General features: G+C 32.2%; 1 long non-coding RNA gene across 1 annotated transcript; it reads left to right on the forward strand.

The window, feature by feature from the left end:
* Window positions 1–11,429: 11,429 nt before the first annotated feature.
* LOC149572556 (uncharacterized) lies at window positions 11,430–12,121 on the forward strand. The gene is made up of 3 exons (XR_016359193.1): window positions 11,430–11,495; window positions 11,596–11,667; window positions 11,836–12,121. It is a non-coding gene; the product is annotated as an uncharacterized LOC149572556 (long non-coding RNA).
* Window positions 12,122–25,650: the final 13,529 nt, after the last annotated feature.

Here is a 25,650-nt window from a genome sequence, read left to right on the forward strand (position 1 = left end):
AAGGCAGAAAAAGATAAAGACATTCTAATATATAAAATCTTTGTTGATGATATAATATTTGGAAGAAAAGATGCACTATGAAAAGATTTTACTAATCAGATGAAACATGAGTTTGAGATGTCAATGTTTGGGAAAATCAAATTCTTTGTTGGATTGCAAGTACATCAACTAAAACATGGCATATTTGTGACTCAATCAAAATACATCAAGGAGATACTCAAGACGTTTGGCTTAGAGGATTCAAAACCAGTCAGTACACCAATGGTAATAGGACTTAAGTTATACAAGAATGATGAGCCAACTGAAGTAAATCAGACAATGTATAGATTAATGATTGGAATCTTATAGTATGTTGTGCATAGTAGACTAGACATTGCATTATCTATTGGAATAGTGGCAAGATTTTTTGCAAACCCAAGAGAAAATCATCTTATGGTAGTAAAAATAACAATGAGGTACCTAAAAGGAACATATGACTTTGGCTTATATTACAAGAGGAGTGAATAGTTTGAGTTGAATGGCTACACCGATGCAGATTGGGGAGGTAATATAGATGACAGAAAAAGCACTAGTGGAGGAGCACTTTTCTTAGGTAAAAGATTAGTCACTTGGACTACCAAAATACAAAGTTGTACCTCATAGTCCACAACTAAAGCTGAGTATGTTGTTGCTGCTATCAATGACACAAATATTCTATGAATTAAGCATCTGTTGAAAGGTATGATGGAAGATATTATTGAACCTATGATACTTTATTGTGATACCACAAGTGCCATCAACATATCAAAGAATCCTATGATGCATGCCATAACAAAGAACATTGCAATTAAGTATCACTATGCAAGATAACTGGTGCAAGACAAACAAGTGAAGATGGAATATGTCAACTCAAAGGAATAAATTGCTGACATCTTCTCAAAGCATTACCTAAAGATGCATTTGAGTATCTTAGAGGTAAGTTAGGGGTGGTACCCCTATCCAAGGCTATTTGAGTAATAGCAAGATTGCATTGCATTAAATAAGTTGATTGCTGAAATGATATAAATTGATGCAGAGGATACTTACTTTAGGTTTTTCCTAAAGTAATTAAAGTACTGAAATTCCAAACAAGTCACAAGAAAGGTGATAGAGGGATAAATTAGAGTTACTATAGTTGCCACATTTGTATGACAAGATAATAAAATAATATGTATTTGGCATTGTTGTCAAAGAGGGAGAAATAGCTAAACTAATCAAATCTCCGATCAAAGTGGAAAGTCACAGAAAAGAGGGAGAAATAGAAAATCTACAAGATCAAAAGTGTAAGAGGGAAGAGAAGACAACATATCAACAAAAATACTTTGAGAGAGAGAGTTATGGAATTTAGAGGGAGTCATAAGAAATTCAAAGTTGCTATTAGTATGAAAAATTTTGGATATAAAATTTTCTTTTTGGCTTTTGACTTACTGTTTTAACCTAGTTAACATTTTTGATAACTTGGTTGATCAGTTTGGTTTGCCATCAATGCCAAAGAGGGAGATTGTTGAAATCTGATTGAAAAGATCACTATTCAAGAAGGGAGATTGTTGAAAAGAAGGGAGATTGTTCATAGAGAATGTTTTTAATCATTTTTTTGTCACTGATGTCAAACCTACTATTTGTTGGAATGACAATTTCTTATAAGATCCAAGTACTATCACTTAGTTGATTGATGAAGAGGATTTAATCAATAAGATGTAACAAAAAAACCTAAGGGAAAGGTTGAGTTATGGTTTTGTAATGAAGTACAAGGATTAGTTAAGACAATGATAAAATGATGTATTGATAATACACTTGAAGATATTGAGGATGGCTACACTTAGAAACTCTAGAAGAATAAGTAGTAACAAAGTTGCCTACAAAGCTTGACTAAGTTCATCAGTGGGTGCCAAGCAAATGCAAAATCTAGTGTGTGCGGAGTGAAATAGAAGGAGCAGAGCAAGTTTAGGTGCTGAGCAAGTAATAGGTGTCGAGCATCAGTAAAATTTAGTTGATGCCAAGTGAATTCATAGTAGGTTTCGAGCAATAGTAAAACATAGTTAGTGCCGACTAATAGACTATGTGCTAAGCATTAGAAATTCAATAGTGCTGAGCTATTGCATTATTTGAAAAGTCAAAGATTCACTAGATTTGAGCTAACAAGTTTGTTACCTTGAAGTTTGTGAACCAGATAAGGATGATGAGATGGTGGCATAGAATTTTAGGTTAACCACTTTAAGGCGAATATGGGTGGATTCTTCATGATGTTTCTAGAAGAAACAAGATTAGGGGTAGATTCATTGAATCCTACCTAATCCATTCGAACCAAAAATTAAGAGCAGAAAGATTAGAGTGGGAAAAGTATTCTAGACTTCTATTTAAAGAGTTACAGGTCAAGAAGCAAGAGTGGTTGGTTGGAAAGAGTATCTAGTGTCAAGGAGAAGGCATCGAGAGGGAGGAACATAGTATAAAGACTTTGCTTCGATAGGTGACCATAGAGGAGATTGCATTGGTACAACGAGCATGGAGACTCAAGGAGACAAAGCTTGAAAGGAGGACAAGCTATTAGAGCTATAGAGACTAAAAGCCAGGCAAATTTGTGAACTGAATAGAGATTTGAAATCTGTAAGTTATGTTGTGAGGTGTATCAGATCAAAAGTACTTATTGTTACTCTCTAACAATTGTATTAGTAAGGGTAAAATCCTATGGACTTAGGTTGGTTTTTAACAACCATTTTGTAAATCCTTTAATAGGGTGACATTCCAAGTGAATGTTCTAAAGTCCTTTAACCAAGCCCACTTCTAATAAGGTGGTTGAAATCCTTTAACTAGGTCACATTTAACAGTGTGTTGTAGCCTTTAATAGGGTAGGCCTTTTACAGGGCATCACTTTAGAAGAGTGAGAATTGCATAGCATGTTACTAGTGGTTTTTCCCAAATTGGGTTTCCACATAAATCACTATGCTATTTGTTGATCTTTCATGTCTTATTCCTACATGTTGATTTTACAGTTACTTGCTAAGTAGAAAGTTTAGCTTGGATGCTAATTGGTTTCATGGGCTTACTATACTTAGTAAAAAGGTTTTATTTGGACATTTGGACCTTGAATAACTTATTCACCCCCCCTCTCAGTTATTCTAAAGCATTTCTAACAAAGATCTCTTTCAAAATCGCTCTCCAAACCTATAACTTAACAATAAAATCTTGATCTATTAAAAAAAATGAGAAGGAGAGGGCTCCTTATAAAGGAAAGCATGGAGAGGAATGCATCCTCAAGTGCAATGTGGGATAAATCCCTAAAAAGGCAAGCAAGAGGAAAAAGCCCACCACTTAGAGATATGTGCAAAAAAAACAAAGAATCTTTATAAGATTTTATTTAATTTATTTCATTTTTCATCAAAAAGAGAGATTTTAATGGGGATTTATTTATTTAATTAAAAGAGGGATTTTCTTTTAATTAAATAAGATAAAATTATTTAATTAAAAGAGAGATTTTACTTAAAAAGATAAAATTATTTAATTAAAAGAGAATTTATTTTAATTAAATAAGATTATTTTACTTATTTAAAATAGATGTTTTCTTTTAATTAAATAAGATTATTTTATTTATTTAAAAGAGATGTTTTATTTTAATTAAATAAGATAAGATAATTTAATTAAAAGAGAGATTTTTTATAATAAAAATGGCATCACCATTATATTTTATTAACTGCTTTGGTGAGGCTTTAGGAGGAAAGAAGTAGGAAGAAAACCATCCTTCTTTGTGATACAAAAATAAAACTTTATTGTCCACGCATATGAGATGATACAAAGAACTACTAGCCAAACCATCCTATTGTGAGCTTCATCAACCCATTAACTTCTGGGATAATTGGAAGACTATGGGAAAAGTACTTCTATATCAAACAAAACCAGCAAGTTGTGAGCATAGAGTAACTAAAATACATCCTTTTGATCTCCTTCCACTGACCCACAATCCAAAAGCACACCTCTATTCGTGAGCCAATTAGGCATGCGATTAGCATCCCTGTAGCAATGAGAAATTTTAAAGTCTTCAAATATGGAAATAAGTTTAGAAACTTAATGAAGGATGTATTTAATTTCCCAATTGAGAATCTTCCCAGTAGATAAACCTAAAGTAATAAGCTAAGAATCTCCTTCAACGTGAATCTTTTTAATGCCAAGGTACAAAGCCCCCCAGTTACTAGATACTAGAGCCCTTGCTTCTGCCATATTAGTAGAGCCCACGGGTAATCTTCTCTTTGCTGCCCTAATGATACAACCATGACTGTCTCTAAGGAACCATCCTACTCCTGAGACCCCTGGATTTCCTTGGGCAATCCATCAAAGTTGAGTTTAACAAAGCCCATATCTAGGGGCTTCCATTTGACATCGCTTCTAATATCTTGTTTTTTCTTTTTACCTATCAAGACTCCCTTAAATGGAATATGAATTCTCTACCAATTATTAAGTATTTTGGAATCTTGAGCTATGAATGTTGAAGATAAAGATTCAAACCTAGAAATATAGCAGTTGATCATTTCTAAAATAGAACCTTTGACACACTGGATAACTTGACGATGTGTGCAACTTTCCTTTCTAAATATCCTCTTGTTTCTCTCCCACCATAGACACCAAGAAATTACTATTGGAATAACCCTCCATATGCAAGAAAAAAAAAATGAATCCGTATGGAGAAGTGGCCATTGGAAGAGAAATAGATGAAGCTGATAATGAAGAGGACCTTGCCAACCTAGTTTTTGAAGGGCTCAATACCACACTTCATTGGAGAATTCACAGTTAACTAACAAATGCTTAGTATCCTCAATAAATTTTCCACAAATGACACAAGAAAAACTATCAAAAATTCCTAGCCTTTGCAATCTGGTATTTGATAAGATTCTATTGTGAAGAGCTAGCCATAAGAATGAGCCAGCCTTAGGCAGAATTGAGCTGTGCCAGCAAAAATGAAATAAAATGCTATTATCTAAGATTATATTCCTTGAAAGAGATAGATAGTCTTGTTTAATTGAATACCTACCACATGGTGCCTTTGTCCATATCAAATAATCATCCTCCTCATTATAAAATAGGGGTATTTGGTGAAGAATTTCAGCAAGGATGGTTTCTTCTTGCTGAGGAAAGGGAAGTGAACTAAAATTCTTCTAGACTACTTGTGTAACCCCCTCAAGATTTTGGATAGACATATAGTCTCTAACAAGTGACCCCCACCTCTATTCCATAACTATCCTAGCCTATGCTAAATGAGGATTGGAGTTTAATGAATGTTGACCATTCCAAGAGTCTGTCCAGAATAAATCTTTATTACCTGAGTTGACTACTTAAGATAGATGAGGAAGAATGATTCTTCTGCATTTGATCAAAAAATTTCACATTGTTGAACCTTGAGGAGGATTTCTCACCATGAAGATTCTAGAAGGATCATCTAAATCCAAGTATTTGCATTTCAATATTATTGCCCACAAGGCCTGAGGATTCTCATAATACTTCCAAGGTAGTTTAGCCCCCAAACTGATATTTCCTTCATAAAGATTATGTAATCCTACCCCACCAAGGTCTTTTAGAGTGTATATATTATCCCAAGAAATAAGAGGGGTTTTTTTTGCTTATTGTCTAAATTACCCTTCCAAATGAAATCTTTGATCTGCTTCCTGATGACCTCCATAACTCCCCTAGGATTTGAGAGAACTGACATAACATAGTCAGGAATTGAATTGAGGACCAATTTTGCCAATAGGATTCTTCCTACCAAAGACAACCACCTAGCCTTCCAAGAGGTAATTCTACTCTTAATACTCTAGAGAATGTTGTCCCATAATGTAACCTTACCCAGTCTATGAAAAAAGGGGATTCCTAAATATTTACAAGATACCTCAACAATTAGAAAAACCTAGGCATCTATGGATGGCCTTTTGGACGAGAGGGGGTGTATTGAAGGGGTAAAAGCAGAAACCTGTGTCACCTTTTATGATATCTTGTACCGTTTCGGCCGGAACCCTTTCGGCCGTAACGGTTTTGGCCATATCAGATCCGGCCATACACATGTGGTAGTTTCACACGCCTACGTGTTTTGGTCGAAACCAGTTTAGCTGAAAGGGTTCCGGCCGAAACCCTGAGCTAGAATAAAACCCGGCGCAAACCTCTAGTGGCTATCATTGTTACTGTTGCGGTTCCTAAATGTTTGGAGAGCAGGTTAAGGGTTTCGGCTATAACTGGTTGGTGGTTTTTTCCTCCCTATTTTTTAATAGTTTTTAAACGTATTTTTTGATTAATAGATGTTAATCGTACTTAAAATAGTTATTTTTTACGTATTTTGTGAGTGAAATGCTTTAAATTATTTATTTTTTAATATGTTTAAATTATTTAAATTATTTTAGATTATTTTAGAATGGTATTTAAATTAATTTGTTAGAAAAAATGTAGTTAAACATGAGATAAAAACGTAGAAAAACATTAATTAAAAGTGTAGAAAAATATTAGGAAAAACATTGGGGTAAAATATAGAAAAACATTAGTTAAAAGTGTAGAAAAACATTAGGTTAAAATATAAAAAAACATTAGGTTAAAATATAGAAAAACATTAGGTTAAAATTTAGAAAAACATTAGGAAAAACATTAGGTTAAAATATAGAAAAATATTAGGTTATGAGGTAAACATGTAAAAAAATATTAGTAAAAAATGTAGCAAACTTTTAGGGAACATTATTCAGTTTCTAACATAGCTTGATGGATCTAGAGGTGAAACAATAATATCTTATGGTGAAATTAATTTTGACATTAAATACACCTTCTAACATAACCTTATATTAACTACAATCATAACCCATACCACATTCTAACCATAACATAGGCCCTCTACTAACCGAATGAACCACACTTAGATATTGATGATGTTCATTTTAACAACTAGTTATTGTTAGGTAATAATGATTCTTACATTATCAAATGACACATAACAACCTCATGATACATTTCTAGGTATTTTTATCCATATATATGTTAAGGGGACCTAGGGACTCCTACTAGGTCATTACGTCTGTTATAGGTTGTAATAGGTATTCATATGTTTACTAGCACATAATAGGTATTGTCAGGTAATAATGAGTCTTACATTACCAAACAACACATTACTTGATCACTTTTGTCAACTGCATTTTTCAATATGTTATCCATACATGTGTGCCTTAAGGGGACATAGGAGTCGTAATAGGTCAGACTATTTTTTATAGGTTCTAATAAATCTTAATATGTATTATTAGGATATAATAAGTCTTATTAGGTAATGATGATTCTTACATTACCATATGACACATAATGACCTCATGATACATTTTTAGGTATTTTTATCCATATACATGTTAAGGGGACCTAGGGACTCCTACTAGGTCATTATGTCTATTATAGGTTGTAATAGGTATTCATATGTTTACTAGAACATAATAGGTATTGTCAGGTAATAATGAGTCTTACATTACCAAACAACACATTACTTGATCACTTATGTTAGCTGCATTTTTCAATACATTATCCATACATGTGTGTCTTAAGGGGACATAGGAGTTGTAATAGGTCATACTATTTTTTATAGGTTCTAATAAATCTTAATATGTATTATTAGGATATAATAGGTCTTGTTAGGTAATGATGATTCTTACATTACCAAATGACACATAACGACCTCATGATACATTTTAAGGTATTTTTATCCATATATATGTTAAGGGGACCTAGGGACTCCTACTAGGTCATTACGTCTGTTATAGGTTGTAATAGGTATTCATATGTTTACTAGCACATAATAGGTATTGTTAGGTAATAATGAGTCTTACATTACCAAACAACACATTACTTGATCACTTATGTCAATTGCATTTTTCAATACGTTATCCATACATGTATGTCTTAAGGGGACATAGGAGTCGTAATAGGTCATACTATTTTTTATAGGTTCTAATAAATCTTAATATGTATTATTAGGATATAATAGTTCTTATTAGGTAATGATGATTCTTGCATTACCAAATGACACATAACGACCTCATGATACATTTTTAGGTATTTTTATCCATATATATGTAAAGGGGACCTAGGGACTCCTACTAGGTCATTACATCTGTTATAGGTTGTAATAAGTATTCATATGTTTACTAGTACATAATAGGTATTGTCAGGTAATAATGAGTCTTACATTACCAAACAACACATTACTTGATCACTTATGTCAACTGTGTTTTTCAATACGTTATCCATACATGTGTGTCTTAAGGGGACATAGGAGTCGTAATAGGTCATACTATTTTTTATAGGTTCTAATAAATCTTAATATGTATTATTAGGATATAATAGGTCTTATTAGGTAATGATGATTCTTACATTACCAAATGACACATAACGGCATCATGATACATTTTAAGGTATTTTTATCCATATATATGTTAAGGGGACCTAGGGACTCCTACTAGGTCATTACGTCTGTTATAGGTTGTAATAGGTATTCATATGTTTACTAGCACATAACAGGTATTGTCAGGTGATAATGAGTCTTACATTACCAAACAACACATTACTTGATCACTTATGTCAATTGCATTTTTCAATACGTTATCCATACATGTGTGTCTTAAGGGGACATAGGAGTCATAATAGGTCATACTATTTTTTATAGGTTCTAATAAATCTTAATATGTATTATTAGGATATAATAGGTCTTATTAGGTAATGATGATTCTTACATTACCAAATGACACATAACGACCTCATGATGCATTTTTAGGTATTTTTATCCATATATATGTTAAGGGGACCTAGGGACTCCTACTAGGTCATTACGTATGTTATAGGTTGTAATAGGTATTCATATGTTTACTAGCACATAATAGGTATTGTCAGGTAATAATGAGTCTTACATTACCAAACAACACATTACTTGATCACTTATGTCAATTACATTTTTCAATACGTTATCCATACATGTGTGTCTTAAGGGGACATAGGAGTCGTAATAGGTCATACTATTTTTTATAGGTTCTAATAAATCTTAATATGTATTATTAGGATATAATAGGTCTTATTAGGTAATGATGATTCTTACATTACCAAATGACACATAACGACCTCATGATACATTTTAAAGTATTTTTATCCATATATATGTTAAGGGGACCTAGGGACTCCTACTAGGTCATTACGTCTGTTATAGGTTGTAATAGGTATTCATATGTTTACTAGCACATAATAGGTATTGTCAGGTAATAATGACTCTTACATTACCAAACAACACATTACTTGATCACTTATGTCAACTGCATTTTTCAATACATTATCCATACATGTGTCTTAAGGGAACATAGGAGTTGTAATAGGACCTCATGATACATTTCTAGGTATTTTTATCCATATATATGTTAAGGGGACCTAGGGACTCCTACTAGGTCATTACGTCTGTTATAGGTTGTAATAGGTATTCATATGTTTAAACTAGCACATAATAGACTGACCTTACTATCAACCTTAATAAAACTATATCCCATTTACTTTATTAACATTCTTAACTCTAATTCAAACTACTAAATTAAGTCATGAGTTCTAAATTGTAAATTAACATTTGCTAACTAAACTCATTTACTTATCTAGTAACAAATTTTTCTATCCCTATGTCCTAACTCTCATCTACACTCCCCATAATCATCAAAGCATTTACATCAAAATTTAGATTTTAGTCAAGAATTATATTTTTTTATTGCATGTATGTACATGTGTTCACTTAGTTATCATTTAATCAAGAAATTTTATTTTATTTTTATTGCATATACATGTACATGTACGAATATTTATTTTTCACATTTGCATGAGCACGTTACAATGTACATTAGATATGGTCTCTAAGATAATTTGTTTTAAAACACATATGTATGTTACATGATTGTTCATTTAGCACCATACATTTAATGTTGTGTATTTATATGTACATGTGTTTCAAATTAAATTTAACATTTAATTATTTTAATTTAAATAGACTTGTATGTTTATATTTGTATATATATGCATGTGTAGATCTCTAGATATTTATCACTCAGATTGTAGCTTTGCATTCATATTCTCATATTTATTTTTATAGATACATTATGGCATCCGGTTCTGGGGATCATGCTCCTGCATCCTCAGGGGATGCCAGTGTTTGTGGTGGGGGTCAGAGTGCTGAGTCTGGTACAGCACGTAGAGTGACCTCCACCCATGATAGACAACAGTTATTTAGAGATACAGTGACGAGATTATCTCATGCTATGTAGGTTTTGGATAGCTCGCTTTCCTCTTCTACCACCCTCCCTAATAGGGAGAAGGTTATAGCGATGTGAGAGGAGTTATTTTGTATGATTCAGATAGTTGAATCATACAACCCTTTTGATGATATGAGCATTGAGACATTTTATTCTTCTTTATCTCATAGTGTCACTGGCACTATGAAGTACACACAGATTGATATTGAGGTTTCCACCGGCATGGTGAAAACCATGTTTCCATCTTATGTAGATCGTCGTAGAGTCAGAGGCTACTCTGCGACAAAGTGTACTGATCCACTCGTCGCACCATTGATGTATCCTCGTTGGTTGGCTACTCATAATAGATGGCCATAGAAGGATGAGTTCCCCCTATATTTTTGCAAACAATTGTTTGCAAAATTTCATTTACACTATGATGTTGACTATATAGATTATCCAGGGCATGTTGGGCAGGGTCAGGGGAGACTTTCTGATAGATTTAGACCCACGGACACTCCTGCGCCCGTTAACAAACGGGCAATGGTGGGTCCAAACCTTTTGGTTATGTCGAGAGGTCCATAGATGGCTACTGCAGGTGAGAGTGTTCCTGATGACACAATTAGGACACAGATTTTTTTGAGCATTGCCATCGTCGCCATATAGTTACACGAGATTTCTTTTGATCGATGTAGTCGATATATGCTACGGTCTTGAGGTACCGCTCCCACAGTTGCATCATCTAGCACATGTGTTGATGATGATTATGGAGTTGCAAACATACCTTCTCCTGTAGACATTTTTGCAGTCTTAGAGGTGGATGCATTACATCGTTTGGCATCATATTTAGCATCTGATCTTTTAGATGCATATCAAGCATTATCTACACTCTCAAGGATTCCACTTTGTGACATGAGCTCTCAGATTAGACATATTTTGTCACGTACAACAGTCCTAGAGGATTCACAGAGGTAGGAGGATATTCCTACACCTTCTACTACTCCTACTGCTACACAGGCCCAGGCTACAGCACCAGCCCCAGCTACTCAGGACCCTATAGCACCCCCCCCTACTCAGGATCTCAGTGGCACCATAAAGCCTGGTCTATTTACTTCCATGCTTTCAGATCAGGGCTGCACTATTGACTTGGATGCTGATACTATTTTTTCATTACATGATTCAGGTATCAGTCAGATCGGCAGAGCATTACATAATGCTACGGTAAATATCTCTATATGTTTAGATTTATTTTTATTATAGTAAATAATATGTCTATATGTTTAAATTAATGTATATGTGTGTGTTTGTGTTTGTGTTATAGGGTTTGAGTGATAGTATGTTACGTTTTGCTGATCTGCAGACACCGACAGATCCTACACGTCGTGAGTCCCAGGTATGTTACAATTTATATATATATATATATATATATATATATATATATATATATATATATATATATATATATATATATATATATATATATGATTTATATACATGTAGATCTTGATATAATTTGTCTGTACACATAATTAAATGGCTCACTTGTTATCATTTGACACAGGGTTCAGATGCAGCTGATAGACCCTTTTGGGGACAAGGCCCAGGATCAGGAGGGGGGATGTAGCTGATTAGATCATATGTGGCCTTTTATTTTATTACACACATGTTATGTCTAGATACATATTTATATGGATAGTTTGATGTTTTATATGTTATTTCCATATGCATACATTTTATATCCAGACACTTTGATGTCTTATATGTTATTTTCAGATACATGGTTTATATGGACACTTTGATGTTTTATATGTTATTTCTAGATACGTGTTTATATCATGGACACTAAATGATGTTTTATATGTTATTTTGAGATACATGCTTCAATGGAGATTTTGATGTTTTATATATGTTATTTCCAGACATTTGATCTACATGATCTATTTTTATACATTTAATATGGGTACATTATATTCTCCAGATATATGCACATGTATGTTATTGATCTTTTAATGTAGACGTCTATTTTATTGATCTTTTGATGTCTTCATCTTTTATGTAACTTATGTATGTGTTATGCACATGTTTCTATATGTTATTCATATTTTCAATATTCAAGTTTACATGTATATGTATAGTTATTCATCTTAATGCCTTAATCTAAGTGTAATTAACTATATAATTTTAATGGTCGATGTACATAACAATATAACATATATTTAATGACATGTCTTAATTAACTGTATAATTAACTATATTTAGTCTAATTATATTTAATGTAGATCATGTATTAACTATATTTAATGACATGCCTTAATTAACTATGATTAACTATATTAAATCTAATTATATTTAATGTCTTAATAATTAAGTCTATTTAATGACTTAACTAACTCTATTTAATGACATGCCTTAATTAACTATAATTAACTATATTTAACCTAATTAACTATAACTAACTATATTTAATCCTATTAACTATATTTAATCTAATTATATTTAATGTCTTACTAATTAACTCTATTTAATGACTTAATTAGTTACTCTATTTAATGACATGCCTTAATTAACTATAATTAACTATATTTAACCTAATTAACTATAACTAACTATATTTAATCTAATTATATTTAATGTCTTAATAATTAACTCTATTTAATGACTTAATTAACTCTATTTAATGACATGCCTTAATTAACTATATTTAACCTTTAAATTAACTATATTTAATCTAATTATATTTAATGTCTTAATAATTAACTCTATTTAATGACTTAATTAACTATATTTAATGACATACATTCTTAATTAACTATAATTAACAACATTTAATTAATAAAATATAATGTACATGTAATTATATGTAACATAGTTCATATAACATATACATGTAATCTTAACATAACGATTATATACAAACATAAAGAATGTATCATATAAGAACATATAAAGATTATATGTACATACAAATACATACAAATACTAAAAAGGTTGTCTTAAGGGGAGGTCCTAAGAGACCTGGTCTTAAATGAGATATCCATGTCGAATTTAAATAAAAATAACAATACATGTCTAATTTTGCATATGCAAGATAAATGATCCAATGTAAAAAAATTTATATAAAACAAATATCCTATCAATATTAAATATGAAAGTATAAGAGCTATACAGGCATAACTCAACTAGAGCTCCATAATAAGTACATAGGTAAACTAGAGCTCCACAAACAATGTATTGTTAGGATCCTCTCTACTTTTTATTATCTCTAGAAGTTTTTCATGTTCTTCAATAGGCAATTTCCACTTTTGATTTCCACGACGTCCTTTTTTTTGTACTGCTTCAAATTGTAATTTGGTTGCTATAACATGGTTACTATAGTGTAAAACCTTTTCTCCAGGCTTGTATTCAATAAATTCAATACCACTACCAATTACCCTTGTTTGTTGATAATATGTTCCTTCAATAACAACTGATCCAATTGGATATGACTGTTCATCAGCATCTATAGTTCCTTCTAGCAACTTGTGTTTTGCTTTTGTGCATCTTAAAAGATAATAGTCCACATTTTCTGCATTATCTGGTAAGGCTTGAACTGCAAAAATATCTCCTGCATGTATATAAAAAGAGAAATATAAATTAATTTTAAAACAAATATACATGTATATTAATTTATATATATGTATACATGCACACAAACCTGCCACAACTAAATCAGAAATGTGCTCATAATCAGCTGAATATACAGGATCATGAATGTCAATGTCAATGTCAACATCTTCAAAAGGAGGCTTTCTAACTATCTCCTTCAAATCCCAATGTGAAACATATCCATTCTCAATATTTTCACATGCACTCACTACATTGTCCTTAATGCAGTCATCACAAAAACATCTTTTCTCTCTTACTTTAAGTACTGGAGGTTTATGGTTTCCTGTAGTCATCACTTGATGTAAACTTATAATTCTAGGAATTGTTTGACAATTGTAAGGATTAGATCGATCTATATCTGTTACAAATACAAAAACTAATTGTCATATTTCAAAATAAATATTTAATTAAAAACTCAACTTGATTTGAAAAAGACATTAAAAATAAATATAACTTAGTTCACCTTTCACCTCCCAAAAGTAACGCTTATTGTATTCAGTATCTCGAGTAGCAAAATGAACTTTGCACCATTCAACAATTTGATTGCGCTCTCTATCCTATTCCCTGTATGTACATAAAATATGCATGTATATATAAAATTTAAAATATATGCTATTAGAGTATTAAACATGTACATTTAAAAAATGCATATATTTACCTGCAAGTTCATGTTGTCGAAGCGCACGTTTTATACATGCTCCTGCTCCATCATGCTCCCCTTTTTCGTGTCCACTTTCAAAGAAATTCCATAAAAACTTAACATTGGTTCTAGCATGTTGCATTGCTAACCAATTAAATGCTTTTGCAGATTTGAATTGTCCTGTGAACGTGAAACATGATAAGTATCTACAATTATCCAAGTACATATATTAAATAGAAATAGACATGTCCAAATAAATACAAGTTAAAATAAAGTTAAATAAATGTGTAACTATTTCGTGTATACTAACCTGCACATCCATCAGACCAAATCCAGTGCTCTGAAACATTTATTCCACGATTTCTGAGATCTTCAGAGAACATTGCAAAACAATGAACCGCATAACTCCTGTCATGAACTTTATCATCACTAATATAGAAATGAACCTCTTTGATGATGATGCGTTCATTTTCATCCAATCTTTCTATCTGATCCACCTCAAATTGTGCATGTCTATAGGTCACTTGCACAAATATTGCAACTTGTTCAGAATGATAATATTGGCTTTGGAGCTTTGTATGAGGTGCAAATGTATAATTCTCAGAAAAATCTACAATTGAAAGTATACAACCAAGTGGAAAACAATTTTTGGAATCACGAAACTATTTAGCTTGCCATCGTGCACCATGACAATGTTGGATATGTGGATATATCAATGGACGAAACTTGGCCATGAACTCATCATAATGCAATTCACTCTCCTTCAATACAATTTTTCTGGATTCATCCCCTCTATTATTTTGGTATGTCTCATATTCATATCTCATCCATGAAACTGGTGTGGATTCATTAATATTCTCAACTTGCATAATTTGAGAAAATTTGTGTAAATCTGCACAAACTTCACACTGATTTTTGATGCATTGCACTTTGAATTCATCTGAATCTTCTAATTTATCACATAATATGGACCTCACAAATTGTGTTGTACTGCTAGGGATGACCAAATTAGGATCAAGTATTGCCATAACTTTTTTAAATGATTGCAAGTGTAGACCAAATTCAACATGATTTCTACAACAACAAGTTTCTCGCATCTTATTTATGCGTACAAAGGAAGGATGTAAACTCTCAAACATTCTCTAACATATTTTGACATTTGAAAATTCTTGTTTGAATGCTTCAAAAAGTTCACTTTGAGTTATATCTATGAAATGTTTTGGATGTTCAATTTTGGCCCCTGTTTCTTGATCTTTAATTTGTATAGTATCATGCCTGTTGGAAGAAACACGAGAATGTGTGGTCCAAAATTCAATAACTTGTCTTTTTACTTCTTCAGAAATCCTGTCTTTTCGAGGAACTCTACAAATATTCACCCAGTTATTCTCAATGTTATCATCTAGCATATTTCTCCTCTTGATGTATCTCTGGACAGTTCTTCTAGATATATGTAGTACATCAGAAATTGCACGTACCTATTTTCTATGTGTCAATTTTCTACTAGATATAGTAGTCATCAATGCTCTATGTGCATTACTCAAATCACCTCCTCGAGTTGTGTTGTCAATTTTGTTATACGCATTTTGCAAATTTTCAACTATTATTTTATTAATATTATGAGCATGGCTTTTCCTATTATCAACACCCAACAACTCTAAGACAGGTCTCATATCTCTTCTCCTAAATAACTTGACAAATAATTGTGCCTGTCCAAATATACTTTTATCCTTGAAATATTCATCCCACATGTTCTGACAATGCTTTTTGATAGTGTTATCATTTATCATATCTTTAGATGGAATTTGTTTAAAAAGTAGTTCTTCATCCAAATCCATCAAATTTTTTATGCTTTCTAATTTGTCTCTATCAATAGAATTGCCAATTTCTTCCTCTTCATTACTTTCATTTTCTTCATGAATCTCATCATGTTCAGGAATTTCAGTAGGTTGGTTTTGAGCATGTTTTGTATGGCCTTTCATTTTGTCATCTCTTTTTCTATCATATTTCCTTGATCTTTTCCTTTTACTACCCATTGAATAATTCAACCTATAGAAAAAAAAAAAAATTAGATTTCACTAAATATCAGCTAATGGTTCAATATATAATACATAAAAATAAAAATAATTAGAAGAGAAAAAAAGCACCTTCAAATTATTTGATCCTTTGTAATATTGATTAAATCCGCAAAACAGTTGTTGAAAATTGCTTCAAAATTAATTGTTTTTTGCAAATCTTCTTCCAATTTTTGTTGTCCCTGTATATTTAATTATTTAAAAAAGATAAAACAATATTTTTTTATATCAAAAAGTCACACTAACCGCTAGCAGTTTCTCAAGCCGACTGGGGGTTTCGGCCGGAACAATTTTGGCTGAAATAGTTACGGCCAAAACAGTTTCGGCTGTAACAGTCTATGTGGCAGCCAAACAAGCAAAAATCAGAACTTCTGTAAACATCTCACTTTGAAGGCCAATTTCACCTACTAAATTGAAGTATTTTTTAAAACTAAAAATATACTTTTGTAGTTCTCAGAGTCACGATTATGATTGTATAATTTTTTTAAAGTTTTGATTATGAATAATATGTTATAATTTAAAAATATTACAAGTAGGTATCTTAAGATTCAGGAAGATGTCTATTCAAAAATAAGAAAAAAATAGTAAATCATGTTAAATTTTTTTTAATTTTTTATGGTGCACTAGAGGAGAGAGTCTTCTTCAAGAATATGAAATTAAAAAAAAAAAAATGTAGATTTGATGGAAAAAGTTTGACGGGAGAAAAAAATTGTCTATTTTTGATAACTTTGAGTTTGACCAGTTATAACTTCAAAAATATTAGCCGAATTTCAATTTTTCTTTTTCGGTGCACCAGGTATACATGTTAACTCTAACATATTCCAAAATCAAACCAAAATATGAACATTTGCATATATTTGTTTGACGGGAAAAAAACTCTATATTTTTAGTATTTATAAAAAATTAAAAAATACACTTTAATAATTCAAAAATAAATAAAATTTTCACTCAATTTTTAAAAAAAAAATTATAGACATAAACTTCATCCAATTTTACACATTTCATTAGTTTACATCATCTTCAAATTCTAAGCACAAATGCCACTTTTATTTCATTAAAGTTGAAGACTTTAAATTCTGATATCACTTCTCCTTTATAAAAGGTGACACAGGTTTGTGCTTTTACCCAAAGAAGAAAATCTTTGATTTAGTAACATTAAGCTTTTGGCCTGAGGCATTACAATATTCATCTAGAGTCTTCTTAATGACTAAAGCTTTTGAGAGAACTGCCTTCCTAAATAATAGAGAATCATCTGCAAATAAAGTGTGAGTAACTATAAACTGAGATCTAATAGAGATGCCTACCAAATTTTTTTTGCAAGTTCTTGTAGAAAATGAATCTGCTAAAGCCCTCTACCATATTAATGAACAAGAAGGGAGAAATAGAATCACCTTTTTTGACTCCCCTATAAGAGAGAAAAAATCCACAGGGGGAACCATTAATAAGAACCAATAACTTAGCCCCGTTGACACAAGATAAAACCCACTTAACCCATTTTTTATTAAATCCCATATTCTCCATGACCTATGACAAGAGAGCCCAATTAAGCCTATCATATGCCTTAGAAATATCCAACTTAAGAATCATAGCTTGAAGTCCTTTTGTTTTGATAGAGTGTAGAACTTCATGAGTAATAAGAGCTCCTTCTATTGTATCTTTTCATGGAGCAAGACCCCCTATTGCTCTAAGATAATTTTAGGAATGATCCTTGCTAAGAGAAGTGCAATTGACTTAGTAATAATCTTGTAGATTGTGTTATATAGAGAAATAGGTCTAAAATTAGAGAAATATTTTGGTTGTCACATTTAGGAATAAGAGTGATAAAGGTATTATTAAATTTACTGAGCATGACAACATGAATACAAGACTCTTCCACTACTTTATGAATGTAACAACCCATTAAGCCCCAAAATTTTTGAATGAAGAGAGGGATAAGCCCATCTTGACTTGGGGCTTTATATGAACCCATGGAGAAAACAACTTTCCTAATTTCGTCCATCAAGAAAGGTTGCATGAGCAATTTATTATCATTTTTTGAAATCAACTTAGGAATGCAATTAGGAGTCACAATAGTATGGTTGGACTTCGTCTTAGCTAGTAAATTTTGAAAAAACTGGATTGCTTCCATCTAAATATCTTTCTCATTTGTAAGGATATCACCGTTAGAGTTATGTATTTGAAAGATAACATTATTTTGTTTGTTAATTCTGGCTGACACATGAAAGAATGCATTATTTCTATCACCCTCCATGAGCCATAGTTCCCTAGATCTCTATCTCCAATACACCTCTTCCCTAAAAAGAATCTCCTTCAATTGCTCATTCAACATCTTCTATGTTACATAGACATCTAAAGTAAGACCATTATGAATGAAAAAATTATTCTAGAAATTTATTTGGCCTTGGAGCTTGGTTTTATCATGAAAGATATTCCCAAACTTAGAAGTATTCCATTCCTTAATCCTGGATAACTTTTGGGAGAGCTAAAACATCCTCATACCTACTACAAAATGACTATCCAACCACCATCATTCCAAAAGATCAAGAAAATAGGGATCTCTAAACCATATATTCTCCACTTTAAAGTAAGACTTGGACACAAATATGTTTGAATGAAGGTTGAGCTTGAGAGAAACCAAAAAATGATTTGATCTACTTAGTGATAAAACTATGGAGGGACACACCCCATGTTGCTAAATCCATTAAGAATTCAACAAAAAACTATCTAATCAAACACCAACAAACTGGATACCCTTTCTTCTCTTTGGCCAAGAGATTTTCCCATTGGTTAGGGGATAATCAAGAAGTATGTTCCCCTTGATAAAATCCCTAAAATCTTGAGTAACTCTTCAAGAGGGCGCTGCCCCCAACCTTATCCATAGACCACAAAGTTGCATTAAAGTCACCACCAATGATAACTTTGTGGGAGATATACATACTTAAAGTCTGAGAGAGTATACCCCACAACCTTTATTTTCTAGACACTAAAGTAGGACCATAGATGTTCATTAGAAGGAAGGAAACATCAAACACCTTGACTTTAATTAGCATCCAATTTTCTTATAAGAAAAGAAATTTAAGCTAACACTTGTGGCTTCTCCATAAGATGGCTAGACTTCCCGAGGCACCAGAAGAGGGGAAATGAAAAATGCCCATTCTTTCCATGATGTAAATAATTTGTTCCCATTATCTAGAGATAGATTTGGTTCCTAAAGTAAAATAATATCAGCCCTACTCACCTTGATTTGATCCTTGATGAGGTAGGCCTTGTTAGAGGCATTGATGCCTCTAACATTCTAGGTGAGAATCCTCATTGGTACCTCAAAGAGCCCATCACTCTCCTTCCTATTTTGGATTGTTTAACAATTGAAATTGCATCATCTTCCTTACACTTTTATGGAGTCCTAGTAAATTTTAGAGTCTTCTATATGCTAGATGTAACTTCTTGATCTATCTTGACTCCTTAATTTGCGTTGCCTACCTCTTAGTCTTTTAGGAGTCAAGTTACATAGAAGACCCATCTGATCTAGATCAGTTTGAGCAATGAAACATGAGATCAGAATGGGAGATGAGCCTTTAGTAGCAGATAAAGGAGAAGAAGAAACCCTTAAGGAAATATTGTTGGAGCAAGCCTACTTTTAGAATCAGAGTTAACTCCCCTTGTTTAGGAGTTTCTTTTACATCAAGTTCTTGATCTGCTACCCTCATCACTAATGAGTCAACACGAATATCTATGTCTACCTCTGTAGCCTTGTTTTCAACCAACAAGTGAATACTATTTGTCCTGCCCTGGTAAACCCTTGATTTATAGATTGAACTGATAACCTCACTTGTCAAGCCACTGAAACCATTGGAAATGAGAGACTCTAATGTGCCATTATGAATCTTTCTAGAAGACAACTCATCTAAAAAGAAATCCAAATGTTAGGAGTCCCCCTGTGGGGAAGCAAACTCATCTTTCCAGTGTTGCAACTTCCACAAAGGAGATACCTTAGCATCATAAGTTGTAATACATGAGTGAACCATACTTACTGGAGCCCACCCTTCTAGAGAGGGGTCTTGATCTGAGACCTCCATTAATTGACCTTGAGATGATGTCATATCCTATCCTCTTAGATTATAATCATGAGTAGCCAAATTTGGTAAATCCTTAGATGTTTCACAAACCTCCTTAAATCTTTGAATCATGTTATTAACCTTGACCTTAAAATTAGGATGATAATTGTTTGGAGTTTGCTTCTTTTTGGATATATTGAGATGTGAAAAGAAAATCCTAACCCCCACATCATTTGTAGTAGGCTAAGAACTTATCAAGCCACACTTCAGAGGATTCAAAGAATGGTCATGGCAAACCAGAACCTTCCCAATACATGCTAAGTTACATTGATTGTTCAAGTGACCCATTCTGGAGAGTCCATTAACACTTGTTGCTCAAAACATCCTAATTTTAATACCAAATGAATCAGACCAGTCCATTTCTTATTGATGTAAAAAAGAATGTAAATTTGAGGGGAAAAGGTGAAATTGTCCAAATATATCCAATCATGTCATAAGAAAATAACCAATTGATTTTTCAATGTTTTGAGAACTTCTAGAACCCTATATTCAAGAGGTAGGACTGGGAAGGAAATACAAAAAGGGAGGAAACGAATCAAACACATGGAAGGATTAAAATTTGGAAACCAAATCTATGTAGAAATCCCTCTATATTCCATGAACCACCCCTTAAATTTGTGTACTTTGTATTTTCTTTATTTATCCTTAAAGATAACAATAAAAAACCCCTCCCATTTGAAATCATGAAAATTCTACAAACTCCTTCCCAAAACATTACTGCCTAATTAACTAATTGATCATTAGAAGGGGAATAGTTCCAGATCCTACCAATCAGGGTATGATCTTACAAATCATGGATGGAATGTTCAATCAGATCCTCTGGCACAAAAACATGAACTGGTTGTGAAAGAGCCCTCCTAAGAGGGATTTGAGGCTACTTTGGATTGAGGGGAGGCCCAGGCTACATTTTTGATGTTACCTCCAATGCTTTGACTGGCTAATCGAAGATTGTGGGTGACCTAGAAGGTGAGACATCCATTCTAATAGAATCCTCTCTGCAAGTATAAAAAAAATTCAAATGATTCTGCTTTGATTGTAGCCTCCATTGTCATTTGCGGTGAAAGGGGAAACCACGCGGTTGAGGCCAAGATTTGATACCTTTATGTATATCTCCAAAATTACTGTGCCATGGTAGAGAAACCTTATCTTTATGAAAATCTTCCTCCAAATTCTTTCCTCCGTTGGGAAGTCGAGCCATATCAACCCACAATCCTACCTTAAACACCCATTGAAGACGATGAAGAGATGCTCTAGTAACATCTACCCATCTTTCACCTTGAAACAACCACTAAGGAATGTGGCTCTAGCCATTATGAGATTGTAGGAAAACCCTAGCTTTAAGATCCTGAATTAGGAGCTCATGATCAACTTCATCCCCCCACCTCTCCTAAATTTGGTTGCAATTGGTCACACCATGAACCTTAGCTCCTGTAGTTTGCTTGACACCTGCAACCTGCCCTACTCCATTCGAAAAAAATTAAAAGAGAAATTTTAATTAAATAAGATAAAATTATTTAATTAAAGGGAGTTTTTATTTTAATTAACTAAGATTATTATATTTATTTAAAAGGGATGTTTTCTTTTAATTAACTAAGATAAGATTATTTAATAAAAAGAGAGATTTTAATTAAATAAGATAAAATTATTTAATTAAAAGAGAGATTTTCTTTTAATTAAATAAGATTATTGATGAAATGATCAAACTTTAGTAAATATTGAAATAATTGAATCAATTATGATTTGATCAAGAAAACTGATAAACTAACTTAGTTATTTGATAAATTGAAGAATGGGTGCCCATAATCTTGGCAACCATTTTAGGGTGCATACATGTACATGAGTTCTTGAAATATAAAACAAGGCATGTCAAAGGGCAACTTCATTTAAAAAAAAGTAGTATCCTCATGAATTTGAGGATCCCAACAGTGGCTGTGTGTTAGGATTTGTGACTCTTGTAGGCATAGAAAGATCTTAGATCACTGGTAGATAAAACTACACACCATCTTCCAAGAGCTTATTCACTAAAGTAAAAAGAAAATTAGACTTAAGGGGCCACCAAAGATGATCCATCAATTCTTCCTTGATAAAAAATCTTACTGTTATCACAAATTTTGACTAGACTTTTGAAAATATCATTATATATTTGCTTCTCAAAGACGAAAATATTCATAGGCTGAAAAATGAAAACATATAAATAATCGGGCATGCTTTCCCAACTACACTTCCCACCAACATCATGCTCAAATATGCAAAGTCCATCATTAATTTCAACACTAGGTGATATGAAAGTGCATTGATCATTAAGTAATGCATCTTTCTCAAATATAAAACACTCATTGAACATTATCCACATTCTAATGACTAACTTGAAACTTTACATCTAATTCAATTACTCTTGCAACATCAGTCTATTCAAGAAAATTAAATTTAAAAAATTTTTACCCTTCCGTAAAATATTCATACAATGGATTATTACTTCCATGAAATGGCCCATTATAAACATTACAATAGAGGGTTGGCTGATTAGTATCTATGTCCTCATCATAAAATGCATTATCAAATTCACAAAATGTAGCATAAAGCCCATTTCCATAAGCACTTCCAATAGAAGAAGAAACCTCATAATCTAAAGTGGAATAATGTTCATCATAATAGTTTTCAAAACATAAAGACTCAATGTCATAATTAAATCCTTCAAAGCCATTGTATGACCATAGATATTCATCCTTCTCAATCATGCACGTTGTCTCATGACTATGTGTAATAATGGGATTCTTGGAAGATGATTGATCAACTATATACAAACTTGCAACTAATGGGACAACAACATTACCAAAACTTGTAACCTCTACATTGGACACATATAACTCAACTAACTCCTTATCTAAATTACTTTGATCATTTTAATCTAAAAACATAAGTTGAGACACTTCTTCTTCATCTAAGTACAATAAGAAATCATTTTCTATACCATTATTCACGAGATTAGTTGACTCTTCATTACTTAAACTTTCAACATCATACATAATTGAATCATGCAAGGATCAACACACATTTTTATAATTTTGAATATTATAAATACCTTTATTTGCAATGAATGATTCCAACCCTACTGCATTTGGACTTGCAACAACAAAAATATCACAAGATACGAAATGTGAACCCATATCAACTACTACATTTCGTTCTTCACTCATCAAGTCTGCACTTAGTGATATTTAATAATGGAAGCCAATTGAAAAATTCTTTCTCACAATGCCATAATTCATGCTATTCTCTACATCTATTGCAACTATAAAAGGCCATTTCATGTTTTTGGATCTTTATCTCTCATCAAGTAGCTCATCTCTTCATCAAATGCACTCAAGTAGTTGACCAAAAAAATCCATCATTGGAACTACAACTCTTAGGAATGTCAGCTAATGTATTAATAAACCCAAGATTAAAATGTGGAGCCAATTCATCCACTTTAACTTCAATATTTATCAATCTATTAAATTCCTCATTAACATTTACCCTTGAACCAAATCTCTTCATGAACATTGTTCACAATTCATTGCATAAATAAAGAGAACTTGGTGGCATTAAGGAAAATCAATCTCTAGCATCTCCTTCAAATGTTTGAAAAAAATTTCATGAAGGCAACTTCATGAAATGCCTCATAATCATCCTTTTGATCAAAAAATATTAGTAAATGCTTCCTATTTGAATTTGATTTTTTCCACTAAATCTTGACAATTTCTTCCTAACTTCACAAGGAATTGAATTAGAGAAACCATTGATGTGATCTAAATAAAATGACACATGCTTGATAGTTTTTTTTAATTTTTAATTTGGTAATAATCACTTTTAGGGTGCATACTTTTTGAGTAAATTGAATATTTCACAAAAAATAAAAAATATACTAGGCCTGGACCAACAACTTCCCAAACAAGATTTATGATGTGAAACAAAATACTCACTTCCCCAAAAAGCAATATTACTAAAAATAATAGAGATGAGGTTGTACTGTGTTGTTCTCCTAATGGTTGGGTTAAGGCTAACTTTGATGGGGCTACTAGAAAACCCTAGTCAAGTTGGGTGTAGAGGAATTGTAAGAGATTCGAATAATATTTGTATTGATAATGTTGCATTCCCCTTGGGCATCCAATCTAGTCGCATACTTGAAGTTGAGAGATCCCCTTCTTGCCAATAAAATTACTAAATCTACCAATTTAAAAAATATTTGGGTTGAGGGTGTTTCAAATAACATAATTAATTGTTTGAATGCAAAATCACCACTTACGTGGACTATAGAGACTATCATAAAAGAAGCTAAAATTATTTCAAATGCTTTTAAGCAGGTTATCATTTCTCATACCTTCCATGAGGCCAATTGCTAGAACATTTAGAATAACTGAGAGGGGGGTGAATTGGTTATCCTTAGGTCCATATGTACCAATTCAAATTTTACTAACTTCAAACAACGTATGCAAACACATAAAACCACTCGGTCCATATAGAAACTCATCAACAACTTAACATATTCATACATCACTTAACTCTCTATTTAGTATATGCAAGCTAATAGTAAATATAATGAATCACACATTTAGGACACTAGTAGTTAATGTGGAAACCCAATTTGGGAAAAACCACCAAGTAAAATGCTACCACTTTTCACTCTTTTAGCGTAAGCTCAGTTAAGAGCCAATCTTATTAAAGGTTACAAAACATACTGTTAGGTGTGACCCTGTTAAAGTATTTAATCACCTTGTTAGAAATGGCCTAGTTAGAGGACTTTGGATCATTCCATTTGAATGTCACCTTGATTAAAGGATTTACAATTTTTTTGTTAGATCAACCTTGATTAAAGGATTTTGACTTCCATAATGGTTAGAAACTAACAATAGGTTTGATCTCTT

This window comes from Cupressus sempervirens, chromosome 2 (assembly GCF_028749045.1).
Source record: "Cupressus sempervirens isolate cs-2001-9-10 chromosome 2, ASM2874904v1, whole genome shotgun sequence".
Taxonomy (NCBI): domain Eukaryota; kingdom Viridiplantae; phylum Streptophyta; class Pinopsida; order Cupressales; family Cupressaceae; genus Cupressus; species Cupressus sempervirens.